General features: G+C 43.6%; 1 long non-coding RNA gene across 2 annotated transcripts; it reads right to left on the bottom strand.

The window, feature by feature from the left end:
• Window positions 1–2694: 2694 nt before the first annotated feature.
• Window positions 2695–9597, bottom strand: LOC144888551 (uncharacterized). Of its 2 annotated transcripts, none has more exons than XR_013621131.1 (3): window positions 8314–9597; window positions 3248–3382; window positions 2695–3153 (listed from the first exon to the last, which is right to left on the bottom strand). It is a non-coding gene; the product is annotated as an uncharacterized LOC144888551 (long non-coding RNA). The 2 variants fall into 2 exon arrangements; XR_013621132.1 differs by lacking the exon at window positions 8314–9597 and adding an exon at window positions 3861–4039.
• Between the last annotated feature and the right edge of the window lie 6142 nt (window positions 9598–15739).

Genomic DNA, 15739 nt, shown 5'->3' with positions numbered 1-15739 from the left:
ATACCCGAACGTTGGCCGAGTCGCGCTACGCTAGATCAATGAAGGAAAAGGACACAACGGCTGGGATTAAATGACACGACACCAAGGGTTCAGTTCTCAAGACCTCCGGAGGAGGTTATATTATACACAAAGAATTAAGTTAAGCACCCCTACACAACGAATTAAGGTAAGCACCCCCTAATATATATTCTTTGTGTATATGTATACATTGGCATATATTCTAAGGTATGTGAGATCAAATAATGATTGGTATGACATTAGCAATTATCCATTGATGAAATTGAGTGATCAAAGTGAAAAAAAGTGATTGGTTGAGTCAGTGATCCGATCACGTGGGTCCTACACACGTTATTGACGCAAAGATCGCTAGAGGTCTTCTCAGAACAATGACTGTACGTTAGAAAACATAAACGTCATCCACACTGTCCGTGATGGACCTATAGCTCCATACTTAAATTGAAGTGAAAATATGCCTAAAATTCCCAAAAAATTTCACCTTAAATTATTCAGAATAAAATATTGAAAACGGCATGATTGTTATGTTTTTATGTGACCATAATATCACTTCTCCAGAAAATATAGCAATATCATGGGTATATTACACTGTTTTGACGACAACAAACTTGTAATGTGCGAGGTTGTAAAAAAACGGGGGGGGGTGCTTAACTTAATTCTTTGTGTATAGTTCGGAACGTTAGATTACAGGGATGAGAGGTACAGCATAGTAAGATAGGCACTTAATTACGGTCTTATAATAGCCCCGACAGACGACAGATAAACAGGACAAAACTGACTCACACGGGGATTGATGGCAAGGAAAGCGGGTAGTCGATGGCTCAAGGTGCACCTTGGCTCAGGGACAGAATCGACCCGGTCCGGTCCAAAGATGCGGGAGGTCTCACTCAGCGCTCGGAGGTGGCGACTGGCTCTTCTTCAAGCTCGGGGCGCATCTGACCTCACGTCCGGTAAGTCGCTGCGTATATCCGGCGGGGAGTGACACGCCCTCGGCTAGTTAGCTCCGCCCCAGATGGAATCGGTCCGCCCTTCTTATTGGGTGCGGGGGGGTTACCGGGCTCCGCCCTTGACGAGGAGCTGACAGTGAGCCCCTTCGTGGTAACCCCGTCGGAGCGCATGGTCAATGGCGGCTAACCAAGCCGGTGTGAGGACGCACACTCCCCGCACGCCGTTGTTGTAGTTGTTGTTGTTGTTGTTGTTGTTGTTGTTTCATGGGGAAGATGGGAGGAGGTATGGGGAGGTCCTAAACTCACTACTGGTGCCATACGATCACATTCTGGTGCAACGAAGAGTCAGAATTAATGGAAACGAGTCCTTAACTACTGACATAGACTAAGAATAACTAGCAAGAGGTCCGAAAGTTGTCTACGTGAGATGCGGTGGACCTGGGCACGACATTTAATGGGGGAAAAAGGGGAAGGTCGGTTCTACAGAGTGTTGTTTACAGACAATGGGACTAGGGAATGGGGGATTGGGGATAGTTGGGGAGTATTGGGGAAATAGGGGAATATTTACAAGCGGAAATGGAGGCCAAATGCCATATCCGCAACAATATATAAAAAAATTCACACAACTCGGTTCTCAACAATGAGTATCTTTCATTTAGGACATTGTAGATAATTACAATAACACAGTTGTCCCGGTGTGTACCCCGATTTAGAATAGGTACACCGTATCCCTACGCATCGTAAGAGGTAACAACGGGTTGGCGCCAGGAAGGGCATCCGGCCATAAAAACATTGCCTCAAACAGGGAACCATGATTGTCATGGGGCCCGCAAGGCTAACCCCCACTCTAGTGGGGAAAATGGCCTTAAAACGATCATTCAATACAGTTCATTCATCAACAAAATCAAAACCATCGGAAACATTTACAAAATTAGAATAAAAAAAAATTTTTTTTTTACAAATTACAAATTTACAAAAAAAAATAATTTACAAAATTAGAATATGAAAAGGAAATTCATTTGAGAAAAACCAAGTTCAAAGTTGGTGATATTGCTAGAATATACAGATGGAGAAGCCATTTTGAGAAGGGTTATACAAAGAGATGGACTAATTAACTTTCTTTAAATTGTTGATGCAATGAATACAGTTCCTTGGACCTACAAATTAAGTGATTTAAAGGGAGAAGAAATCTTGTGTACAGTACATTTTATTCACATGAATTACAAAAGACAAAGATGATAAATAAATAAATAATTTTCAAAAAATTGACTCCGCCCCCCTTTTTGTCTCCACCCACAAACCACGCACACACAAACCACACCCATAATCCCCACAATCCCCCTCCCCCTTGTGCACCACCACCCACCTCATCCCACCCCCACCCTTCTCCACACACACACGTAGAGGGGAAAGGGATGGGACAAGGGAGGTGGTGGGTCATTGGAGGGAGTGCACTTCCCTTTTTTCTTTTTTTTTTGTATACAAGATCGAGGCTCGTGAAAGAGCGAACAGAGGCGGGAGAAAAGACGAATGAAAGAGTGAAGGTGAGCAGAGAGCCGACATTTCGGCAGTTTAACCATCAGAGGGTTGCTGGCAGATCTTGTGCGACCTGTAGGAATATTTGGGGGACAGAGCACAGAGAGAGCTGGGGGAGCAAGGCCGGAGAGGAGTCGGTAGAAGACAGAAAGACCACCTACCTGCCTGCGGTGAGTGAGTGAAAGGCCCTCAGAGATAGCTTCATCGCGGGAGATTCCAATGATTCTGAAAGCTTTGGATTCAACAGCGTGAAGCCGAGCTAGGTGTGAGGCAGGAGCACCAGCCCATAGGGGAGAACAGTATTCCCTTTTTCCCCTCCTTTATTCTCTTTTTGTAATTAATGATGAAATAATTGGAGGCAAAACAAATATAATTAAAACCATACAACATTAAAACCTTTACATTATTTAAACATTTTTATTTGGGTGGGAGTAAATATTCAATTGTGGAAATGATGATTCTTTCCCGATACAAATCACAGTCTGCTTGTGGAAGATCGAGTTTTGTGTTAAGTTCATCAAGATGGAGGTTTAAAACAGCACAGGTTGGAAATGAATAAGCACTCTTTGGAACCTCAAAGTAATCCCATTCAAAGTTGTGATATTCATTGACTTGATCTTCAACCTCAACCATCAACTCTGTTATTGAAGAGATGCTGTGATAAAAAGAAAAAAACATAATTATTATTCGTATATTATTTGGGTCTGTATAAAACAATATATAAATTAATAGGTTTAAACATAGCTTACCAGTCTTGTTGTGATAGTGGGTGAAAATCAGCACAGGTTGGAACCTCATAGTAGTCCCATTCAAGGTCGTGATATTCATTGACTTGATTTTCAACCTCAACCATCAACTCTGTTATTGAAGAGTTGGGGGCTAAACTGGAATAAAAAAAGGGAAAGGCAATAGTTGTTAAATGTGCAGTTATTTGGTTCTGTATAAAACAATATATAATTAATCTTACTATAATTCACCAAATGTCTGTCTGTCGTCCATTCCCAGGTACCGCAAAAAACGGCTGAACCGATCGCTATGAAATTTTGGGTGGGTAATCCTGGGACCCCTAGGAGTAAAATAGGCTATATTGTTTTTCCAATTTTTCCAATTTCCCTGTTTTTCCAAACACGATGGAATAATATTTACCGATATGAACAGTGATGTGGCTTTTATTGAAATTCTACAAATACTGTTTAGATTTTGATGATTTCCATGTGATATGATTTAACGGATGTTTATAAGAATCGTTTAAAATAAAAAGAGCCTTAAATTTCTGATATTTTGCCTTTTCATTTGGGCCTCCCAATTGAAGCCCCGCCCATAGGGCAGGTACCGTTGCTAGTAGGTTTAAACATAGCTCACCAGTCTTGTTGTGGAAAAGATTGAAACTCATCTTCAAGGTCAAATAACTCTTCGATTGACATCCTCCGTCTCCATGAAGCGCACTGGACCTTGGTTCATCTTATATTTTAAAAAATGATGACAAAATAGAGTTAGAACAATAACCTTCCTGTGTAAGAGGAAGGGATTAAAATTATTTATAGAATTAGTTATAAATATCTCTTGACTGAGAGACTTTGGAAGGATTAACATTTTTTTTAAGGATTAAATGCTCTTGACTCGTGCGAAACCATAAAAGCAGAAAATTAAGTTTTTCCCTAAAATAAAACATAAACCAATATTCGTGGTTCTCTATTCGAGAATAACGAAAATATGAGTGTTTTAGAACCGAAAAATGGTTTTGGGGTCTATTTAGGATTTAACCTTTGTTGATGGCTTAAATGGGGAAGGGAGAAATAGACGGGGTTTTTTTGGTTTTTGGTGGGTGGCCCAAAAGTTCCAACGCATTTTCCCCATTCACTTACATGTAAAAATGGTTGTGTCTTACAACCAACATTCTTCCCCTACTGTTGTGCCAATACATTCATCAATGTAGCGACAAACGAGCTTCGGTTGAGGATGAACATATTGATAATGGATTTGTTCCTCCACTTAGCCAATTTGCAGAGTTAGGATCAAATGGATTACCCAGAGCTACTGTGTTGGTAGTACAGTTGACCATGCAATGAATAAGAAAATATTTCAGAGTAAAGACAAGTGCCGCTAGTCCTACAATGAACACATTTGGCACACAGACCAAAGTCCGAAGGGTATTTTCATCCATCACCTCAGCCTTTAAAGCCTACTTTTCCATCTTTAAAAAAAAAAATTATACTCAATCTGATTGGCTAACAGCTATCACAGGACATAGCACGGGTGAAGGCCAGCATATGTAATTAGCCGAGCTGTGTATTCCACCCATTGGCTGGACAGCAGGCCTGACTCCACCCACAATTGTAAACTAACTAATTAATAAGTTCGCCATTTTCATGCTGCGTTAAGCTGAAACCATCTGCTATGGTAAGTGTTATACAGTATATTCACAATTGCCGTACCTTTCCTATGTTTGTCCTTCATTGTAAAGCAAACCTGAGCCCATACTAGCACCTATAGGCCTCAGCCTTTTGGCCTTCAGCCCTCGAGTGAGGTTCATGCTTATACACTGCCTGGGGTTTTTCTTCTGGGAGCGACAGTTTTCCATTGACAAATTTCTTCCACACCTCTGAACCTCAATGTCTGTTGCACAGAAGCTCCACAACCTCAAGGTTGGCACCTCGTGGAATCAGTGGTGGTGCGAACAATTAAATTGTCAAATTGAACAATCTGATGATAATTTTTTTCAAATGTACAGGACCGGCTGCAACAGCGGGTTCTTTTACGTCACATGGGGCCTGCCTTCGAGGCGGTCCCGATTCCCAAACCATCCCACCTCCTACATCCATCAAACCATCCCACATCTAGCTTTTTGGGAAGGATTTCAAGCACAATAAATAGAGATCCCAACAGTGGCAACATAACTCTTGCATGTAAGAAGAATTCTCAATTAAACTTTTCATGGTAAAGCCTCAGGTTTTCACGAGTTATGAATATTGTGGTGTGGTGCAGTTTTGCAAAAAAGTTGGCATCAACACTTACTAATTATTTCTGTTCATAGAACAGGTAACCCAGCTAGTGGAGAATAAAAGTTTTTTGAGTGCATGACGCGGGTCCTTGAGTGCAAGGTAAGGATTACACTGAAGGAACTATCTTGTGAACAGAATGTCAAATTAGTGTGGTCGAGCAACTTCTTAAGGTAAGTGCAACCAGGTAAGTGCTTTGCTATTTCAAACTTTTCGGTGAATCCTTTCAATCTATAAAAATTGCAGTGGTAAAGTATGCTGCACCAAGTAACATTGTCGGACGGCACCAGAGTCATTGCCATTGAGAGAGGCAGCTCGGAAATACGCCGTCTGAAGATGATTATTAGGATGAACGAGATGATTTTCCAGTTTGACCGATCTCGGTTATTTTTATATATATTTTTTTGTTTGTTTTCTTATTCCCTTTGTGTTTTATGTTTTTTATGATGGTTAAACTTACGGTGTCACCAAATAATCGTTTCCTTGGATATGGGACAATAAAGATTGTTATTATTTTATGCTTTATTTTCTAGCTTTTGCCATCGTCTGGAGAACTAAAAAGTGATCTCTACCTGGACAATCAGCTGAACAGACCAGGTAGGCTCTCTTATGTAGCCAAAGCGATTGGTGGGAGAAGATATGCCAACTTTAGTTTTGGATGTAGCAAATGGGACCGGAGGAATTTTTCATGGTACCACGCCATCCCTACATAGAGTGCTGGCGCAGTTGATAAATACACTCAAAAGTAGCAGCATAGAAATTCAATTGAGACAGAGAAGGCTTCGGTTGTTCGGACAGGTAATGTAGCTGGAACTATAGAGGATGAACCGAATCGGAAGATAGTAGGCTAGAACTATAGAGGATGCACCTAATAGGAAGATAGTAGGTTTTAAGGCAAATGAAAAAGACGAAGAGGCAGCTCGGCCAGGAAAACATGGCAGGAAGGTATCAACAATGACATGAAAATAACTGCTTTAAAGAAAGATGTGAACGAAATAACAAAATGGAGTCGTGCGAATCCATCGACCAACGCTATAAAATAAGAGCAAATGTCGTTAAAAAAACGATGACGACAGAATTTGCTTCATGTCAATGGAAGTCAAAAACAAATTGCATTCACGCTGGAGCTGAACCTTGAGCTTAAGGGTCATTCATAAACATTTCAGTTAGGTATTTATAACCTATGTATATTATAAAACAGAAGAAATACAACAACAAAATAATGATAGAGAAGAGGTGTAAAAAAAAAAAAAAAAAAAAAAAACTTGAAGAGGGTGGTGGGAGGAAGATGATCTAGAAATTTGGCTCACGACAGGGATGAGGATAGTAAGGTCATGAAGGGGGTCTATTTCAGGCAAAGTTCAAGACCACAGATCAGTGGATCATTCAGGCTTTAATGAACCAGCTTCTGCACCTTTCACAAGCATCGCCATTCCCGCCAGTGTGGATCCGCGCTTGCACACCCACCACATGGAGTGTACAACCTCAAAGTACGGCAATTGCATCCCCTTTACCTCTAACATTGTTTTAACATTACAACATTTTCCCTTAATAGGAATTAAAAAAAAAATTTATAAAGAGGTAATTAATGATAACTAAATTATGAACCAGAAGCAAAATCAACACCCTTAGGCACTCCATGATCAACTCCCCCATCCAAAACCTTGATCTCTTCTATCCCCGTTAATTCACCCCAGATCCACTTTCTTTGAAATCCCGACTTCTTTCTTTCCTGGAAGTTCTAGCAATTATACCTCTCCCCCCTCCCACCTTCCCATGCCTCCTCCCCCCAAGCCCTCTCCCTCCCACAGATCTTCCGTTGGCCCTGTTCTCTGCTGTTGTTCTTGTGTGCTTCTCTCTCTCTCCCCATCTTGTCTCCCGCTCCCTTTTATTGTATATTTTGTGTGTCCGTTTGTTGTTGTTTTTTTGTGATCGATGTTAGCTCTTACACGAGCCCCGATCTTGTATACAAAAAAAAAAAAAAAACTGTCCAAGCTTTCAAATGTACCAACCGAGGTCACACATAGTCCGCCATTGTTACGGGATTCACACGGGCCTATTTTGTGAGCCATCTGGGCAGAACTCTTTTCCCCTGAGTCTCTTACATAGGTCTCACATTCTGAGCTATCGAGGCAGAACTCACTTCTTGATTTGTCCCGAATTTTGTCGGTCTGCAAAGTAGAACTCGTATGATGAGTCATCAAGGTAGAACTCGTTTTGTGCATCATAAAGGTGGAACTTGTTTTTTGGGTCATCAAGATAGAACGCGAATGCTGGGTCATCAAGGTAGAACACGAATGCCGGGTCATCAAGGTGGAACACGAATGCTGGGTCATCAAGGTAGCACACAAATGCCAGGTCATCAAGTTAAAACACGAATGCTGGGTCATCAATGCAGCACACGAATGCTGGGTCATCACGGTAGAACACGAATGCCAGGTCATCAAGGTAGAACACGAATGCTGGGTCATCAAATTAGAACAGGAATGCTGGGTCATCAAGGTAGCACACGAATACTGGGTCATCAAGGTAGAACACGAATGCTGGGTCATCAAGGTAGCACACGAATGCCAGGTCACCAAGTTAGAACACGAATGCTGGGTCATCAAGGTAGAACGTGAATGCTGGGTCACCAAGTTAGAACACGAATGCTGGGTCATCAAGGTAGAACGTGAATGCTGGGTCACCAAGTTAGAACACGAATGTTGGGTCATCAAGGTATAACGTGAATGCTGAGTCATTAAAGTAGAACCTTAAGATTTAACTTGAGATCTGTGAGAGTCTGATATTTTGTCTTACATTCCTGGAGCACTTACATGACGGAGTGATGATAGATCCATGGCAAAATATCGCATCTTCTTCTTCAGTGGCCGCTACGACACCTTCTTCCCCTGCATGCAACAACTGACAACTGGGAGAAAGACAAAAGAGCTGGAAAATACAAAAAAAGAGTTGGACAGATTTTGGATAGACAAAGAAGGATCACTGGAATAGCGAAGAAGAGGCAGCTCAACTGGGACAGAGAATGTTCTGCAAGGTAGAAACAGAAACCAGGAGTCACATCCTATCTGGATGTAAAAAAAACAAAAAAAACTCATGTCAGAACAGCTGTACACCCAAAGACACAAGTTATGTGGAGTAATCTACTGGCACATCTGCAGAAATTTCAATATCCCAGTTTCACAAAACTCATGGAAACATGAAAGAAAAGCAATCATTGTAAAGAAGGACATAATGCTCACGACCTGATGATGCCATCCAGCGTGAACAGAGAAAGCAAAGGACTGTGACAGAGATAGTACTCAGGAACAAAAAGGAAAAGCCAACGTTGCTCATTGAGATGTCAAGTACCCGGCGATTTCAGCCTAAATAATGCAGAAATCAAGAAAATTGCTGGAGGAGTGCGAATCATGAGTGCGAATGCCAAATAACTCTGGCAGGATCTCCCCACGATCACTCGTTACAAGCCGAAGTTGAAATATCCAAGGAATGACGACACACATTGCCAGCCAAACTGACTCATTTTTACAGCCAATTCGATCACCCGGTGGGCACAGCACCAACCACAGTGGAAGTGACTGCTCAAGCTTTTGTGATCTCCAGAAATGACACTCGGCGTGTTCTGATGAACCTGAAGGTCAGGAAAGTGACTGGTCCTGATTGTGCCAGCCCCGGGCTGCTGCGGTCTCTCATGCTGATGAACTGTCGCCCATTTTTACTTTACTTTTCAACTGGTCACTTCAGCTTTGTAAAATTCTCCATGTTTTGAAAAAGTCCATAATTATCCCTGTGCCAAAGCGTTCGTCAGTGAGTTGCCGAAATGATGATAGACTGGCGCCAACTTGTCTGGGGTTGCAACGGATTAACTCTCAACATTTACAACTTTCATTGTTTTAATCTTCGGTCACATCTGCATATGTCTCTCTCTCTCTCAGCATGTGATGGAATGTCTCAATTGTAAAAACCTTTCTTTCCTCAGGGCTATCCGATCAGATTCATGAATCCTTCTGTGATAACTTGGCAGCCTTGATTGTAATCATGAGTTTTATAACTCTGGCAAACAGAGGGGTATGTCTTTGCGTGGCCTTCACATTTTTCCCTCCCACCCACGGGTCCACCAGGAAATAGAAGGCCACTCAAGAGAAGATGTCAGTGAGAACGGATCATATTGTTAAGCGTACTGTGTTTCAGTTCTCTGTGATCATTAAATAAATTTGTTTTGTACACCCTCTGAGTTGAAGACAATTCTCTTCTTCGACAATTGCATATATGTGACAATAAATTCATTATTAGCATTATTATTATTATTATTATTATTATTATTATTATTGTTATCATGCTTAACAACCGCAATCCTGGAAATACTGCATTGTCTGCATTCCTTTCTGAATCGCAATTGAATTTTTATTTTATTTCACCTTCAATTTCACATCTTGATTTTCTTCATCACAAACTCCCACTGGATTTGCCAGAAAAAATTTCAAACAATTAATTAATGCTCATCCAGGTGTTCACAATGACCTTTATATGGGTACATTAACACTCATGCCAGTCTTCCACCAATTTTGCCCTTCACGTGACTCGTGGTGGTCCGTTTGCCCTTCACGTGACTCGTGGTGGTCCCTCTCGGCTCTCCCCCCGTTGGTATTTTTGTGCACATAAGATTGTTCACGGTTCTGTTTAAATATTATTTAAATATGTATAACCTTTCCCCTTCAGTGTTTTACTCGGTGGTATTTTACAACACGCTGTTTTTCTTCCTATTTAAAAGGCTTTTCTCAATTTCCTCTCCAACTCATTCCACCTCAAAAAAAAGAAATTCAATATCTTATACGTCTCCCTCACTACATGGTCTAAATTCACATTCATTCCATCCCTCCTCCATCATTCTGAACCGGATTGCTAACTTGAAAATCACAACAAACCCAATTTGTTTTCAATGTTCGTCTTTCATTAATCATCCACTTTCTAAACTCCCCTCTTGCCCCTCCCATCCAAATCCCTCCCCTTGCACCTACACTCCTAAACTCCCCCCTTGCCCCGCCACTCTTAAACTCCCCCCCTACCCCTCCACTCCTGAACTCCCCCCTTGCCCTTCCACTCCTGAACTCCCCCTTGCCCTTCCACTCCTGAACTCCCCCCTTGCCCTTCCCCTCCTAAACTCCCCCCTCACTCCTCCCCTTCAAAACTCCCCCCCAACCCCTCCCATTCAAATCTCCCCCCATACCATTCCTCTCCAATTCTCCCTCCTCCCCCCTCCTCCTCAAAGCTGCCTCCTCCCCACTTCGTCTCCCTTCTATCTCATACCTCCACCCCCCCAACCTTCTTCTTTCCTCTGCCCCCCCTCAAACAACCCCTCTCTGTGCCTCATCCCTTCACCTTCAAACCTTTCATCCTCCTCATCCTTCCCTTTCTTGGAACTCTTCTGCAATCGCTGACACACTAACAACTGCTCTCCCTACCTCCCCCTCTCATCCTTCATCTTACCCTACTCCTCCCCTCCCCTGTCCTGTACCCGATGCTCCCCCTCTCTCTTCATTAACGGTATGGACCTCAAACATCCGGGGCCTTCGCTCAAACCTGACTGATCTCTCCATACAGGTTGCTTCTGACAATCCAGACTTGATCTGCTTAACAGAGACTTTCCTCCTTCAAGATGTCTCTGATTCCTTAATATCTCTTCCTGGTTACTCCCTCCTCCGGTATGATAGACCTGAGCCTCGGCCTGGTGGTGGGGTGGCTATCTTTATCAAAAACTCTCTTCCTCACTCTCCTTGCACTGCCCTCTCTCCTCCTCACCCCCAGGAGTACCTCTGGCTACGGCTTCCTCTCCGCTCCCACCTTTTGTTCATATGTGTTCTGTACCGTCCCCCAAACAGTGATGACTCCATCTACATTTCACTGTCTGACAACATGGACCAACTTCTATCCACTCATCCCAACTCTCTCTTCCTCATATGTGGTGACTTCAATTGTCATCATGCCACCTGGTTGGGTGTAGGTTCCTCTCTCACCAGTCATGGCACCTCAGCAAAGGACTTCTGTGACTCACTGGGATTGACACAATCTGTCAATTTCCCGACCCGGATCTCAGCCAATGGAGTATCTTCTCTTCTAGACTTGGTTATGACTAACTTCCCTGCTAATGTCTGCTGCTCTTCTTCTGCTCAAATCGGTTCTTCTGATCATGTGCTTGTCAAAGTGGACATCTCTCTGGCCATTCTCAGAGAGCCTCCTCAGCGTCGACGAGTCTGGCATTTCACTCAGGCCGACTGGGACGGTCTTCAAGCAGCCATCAATCGTCTGGATTGGTCTCCCATCTCCACTGCCTCTGACATCAATTCTTCCTGGGAATTCTTCCAAAGCAAACTGATCTCTCTCATGCACAGATTTATCCCATCTCGCCTTCAGTTGTCTTACCCTTCCTCCCGTCCATGGTACAATGAATCTTGTGGTGAGGCAGTTGCCCTGAAACAACTTGCCTTTGCCTCTTGGAAGGCTAATCCAACTGAAGGAAATCTCAGTTCCTTCCACCAAGCTCGGAACAAGTGTGTGTCTACCCTCAGGAGTGCCAGGAAGCACTATCTCTCCTCACTCAAGAATGAACTCTCAAACCTGTCTCCTTCCTCCAAATCCTGGTGGCGTCTGGTCAAATCCGTTTCTGGTGTTTGTTCCCCCTCCATCCCCTCCCTTACCTCAAATGGCCACACAGTTGACATCGCACGTGACAAAGCCGAATGCCTCAACTCTGTGTTTGCCTCAAAATCCTTAGTCCCAAACCCATCTCTCTCTGTTCCCACCTTTCCCAGTCGAACCAAACTGCTCCTGGACTCTGTGACCTTCTCTCCTGACAAGGTGGAGGAGTTTTTGTCAAACCTCGACTCTGATTCTGCAACTGGACCAGATGGCATCAGCCCACGGGTCCTAAAATCCTGCTCTGCCGCTCTATCTCACCCTCTCTCTGTTCTTTTCACCCTATCCTTTGCTCAAGGTCATCTGCCAGCATCCTGGAAATCAGCAAACATTACCGCTTTACACAAAAAAGGTGCAAAAACAGATCCTTGCAACTACAGACCAATCAGCCTGCTCCCAATTATCAGCAAAGTCATGGAATCCATCATTGCTTCGGATATGAAATCTTTCCTCTTCTCCAATGGCTTGATCTCTGATCATCAATTTGGTTTCAGACCAGGTCACTCTACTCTGGACATGCTGCTTCTGCTGTCTCAACAATGGATGGAGGTCCTCAATGCCAAACAGGAAATCAGAGCTGTCTCCCTTGACATATCACGTGCCTTCGATACGGTCTGGCACCCAGCTCTGCTCACCAAACTCTCCTCCTATGGTATCCATGGAAATCTCCATGCATGGCTTGCGGACTTCCTCTCTGGTCGTAGTCAACGTGTGGCCCTGAATGGATTTCTCTCATCTCCCCTTCCCGTTCAGGCTGGAGTTCCCCAAGGCAGTGTGCTGGGCCCTGTGCTTTTTCTGGTCTTTATCAATGATCTCTCCGACTCTCTGGAAAATCCTCTGTATCTCTTTGCTGATGACTCCACTCTCTGCCGCTCCATGCCTCTTCCCTCAGATCGGCAGTCTGCAGCCTCCTCACTCTCTGAAGACCTGGACAAAATCACAGACTGGTCAAACATGTGGAACATGTCTTTCAATCCTGACAAATCTCACACTCTTACTATGTCTCTCCGAAAAGATCGACTGGACAACCCTCCCATCTACTTTCTCAACAATCCTCTCCAAGAAGTTCTGTCGCTCAAGCTTTTGGGTCTCACCATCTGCCATGATCTTTCTTGGGAAAACCACATTTCCAAGCTGGCCTCCAAAGCCAGTCGCCGACTGGGCATCCTCCGTCGTGCGAAGTCCTTCCTAGGCACACCGGAGCTCCTCACCACATACAAGGCTTTCATCCGCAGCTCAATGGAATACTGTTCTCCCCTATGGGCTGGTGCTCCTGCCTCACACCTGGCTCGGCTTCACGCTGTTGAATCCAAAGCTTTCAGAATCATTGGAATCTCCCGCGATGAAGCTATCTCTGAGGGCCTTTCACTCACTCACCGCAGGCAGGTAGGTGGTCTTTCTGTCTTCTACCGACTCCTCTCCGGCCTTGCTCCCCCAGCTCTCTCTGTGCTCTGTCCCCCAAATATTCCTACAGGTCGCACAAGATCTGCCAGCCACCCTCTGATGGTTAAACTGCCGAAATCTCGGCTCTCTGCTCACCTTCACTCTTTCATTCCTCTTTTCTCCCGCCTCTGGAACAAACTCCCACACTCACTTCAATCACACTCCTCCCTCCAGGTCTTCAAAACAGCTGTTCACCACCATCTCTTATCTTCCCCCATCCAAAACCTTGATCTTTTCTACCCCCACTAATTCACCCCAGATCCACCTTGTTTGAAATTCCAACTTCTTTCCTGGAAGTCTTGGCAGTGTCCATATGTTTTATACCTCTCCCACCCCCCACCCCTTCCCATGCCTCCCCCCAAAGCCCTCTCCCTCCCACAGTTCTCTCGATGTCTCCATGTCTCTCGGTCCCTGCTCTCAAATGTTGTGTTTGTGTCCTTCCCCCTCTCTCCCCATCTTGTCTACCGCTCCCGATGTTATTTGTTTTGTGTGTCTGTTTGTCTTTCTGTGTGATTAATGTTCGCTCTTTCACGAGCCTCGATCTTGTACACAAAAAAAAAAAAAAAAAAAAAAAAAAAAAATTTGAAGATTGGTTCGGTGATCGGCTGGATTAGAGTGCAGCAAAATATTCACTTGTTCAACATTTCTGAGGCAGAGACAAAATGATAGACACAATGGAGGTGAAGGACATGCAGTTTGGACAAAGTCTGGAATAATTTGTAATGTAAAGCAAGAATCTTGACAACTTACGTTCCAACAGGTAGGATGGTTTCAGGTGAGGGTGTGGAGGAGGCAACGAGCTCCTCTACTATGAAAAATGAAAGATTAAACACATTGACATGTTCATCAGTCTGATAACTTGTTCAGGAAAGGGTACAAAAAGAAATGTATGGAGTTAAAGTTCTTGTTATTTATTCTGCATGGGGATGACCATGCCAATAAATTACCTTTCCCAGCGAAATTAGAATTACAATTAACTCCACAATTAAGGATGGTCTTCTTCATCAAAGGAAGCACGAACAGTAATGTCTGTAAAAGAAGAAGTGCCAAATTTATTTCAAATTTAATGTCTTCATCTTTGTGTTGGTTGTGTTTGCACCCAGTGTGTTCATCTCACCTGCCCCATAGTATTGAGGAGGGCTTACCTGTTGTAGGTCATGTTGTTGCTGCCAGTCATCACGCCTGGGATTCCCTTCCATCAGGTCCTCTGTTGTCGTTGGAGGACAAAACTGAACTGTTGTTGTTGCAGCCCGACATGACGGCTGGGCTTCCTTTACAGCAGGTCTTCACTGTGAGGTCTTCATATGGCGGAGTACATTGTCTTCATATGTACATTATCCTCTTCTTTTTTCTTTTTTTTTTTTACCTCTGCCACCGAAGGTGGATGGAGGTTATGATTTCACCTCTGTCTGTTTTTTGTCTGATTGTTTGTGAACAAGATGTCTCAAAAAGTTGTGGACGGATTTGGACGAAATTTTGTGGAGAGGTTGGGTATGTGACACGGACGAAATGATTTGATTGTGGTTCAGGTCCGAATCCTGATTTGGCCTATCAGTGGGATAAAAACCATAAACTGTTCAGCCTGGCGGAGGTATGTGTTCTACCGAGTGGATTGTGGGAGATAAGGAGGGAGGGTCACCATCTATGGATGCCCTTGGCCTGCTTGACTACTTTGCCTCTTTTGATGGTATATTGACCGTTTGGGTCAATTTCCCTCATTTCCTGAAGATGATCCTGCAGCTTTGCCTGCTCTTCTCTTTCAACAAAAGTGTAATCTGGAGTGATAAAAATGTTTTTGGAGCATTGAGACGGATCATTGAAATTCCGTACCTTATTGTTGTTATAAAGAACGAGATTCCGATCAGAGACGGATCTGAAAACAACTTTCACCGGTCTTTTCCCAACATGGTATCCCACGCGGAAAGTACATTCAGGTTTGATGTTCAAGTTCATAACGCTGAGCAACTTTGCCACAAGCTACATGTCATTTTTGCTTTCGTTTAGTCCTCGGAACATGAGATTCTTTTTTCGGTTTTCAAGCTCCGCTGGTTCATCCCTGCGAAGAGGCTTCGGTTCAGGCGGCCGCCGATGAACATCCTGCTGTTG

Source organism: Myxine glutinosa, chromosome 13 (assembly GCF_964187855.1).
Source record: "Myxine glutinosa chromosome 13, kmMyxGlut1.1, whole genome shotgun sequence".
Classification (NCBI taxonomy): domain Eukaryota; kingdom Metazoa; phylum Chordata; class Myxini; order Myxiniformes; family Myxinidae; genus Myxine; species Myxine glutinosa.
This window is presented reverse-complemented; position numbering and strand designations above follow the sequence as displayed.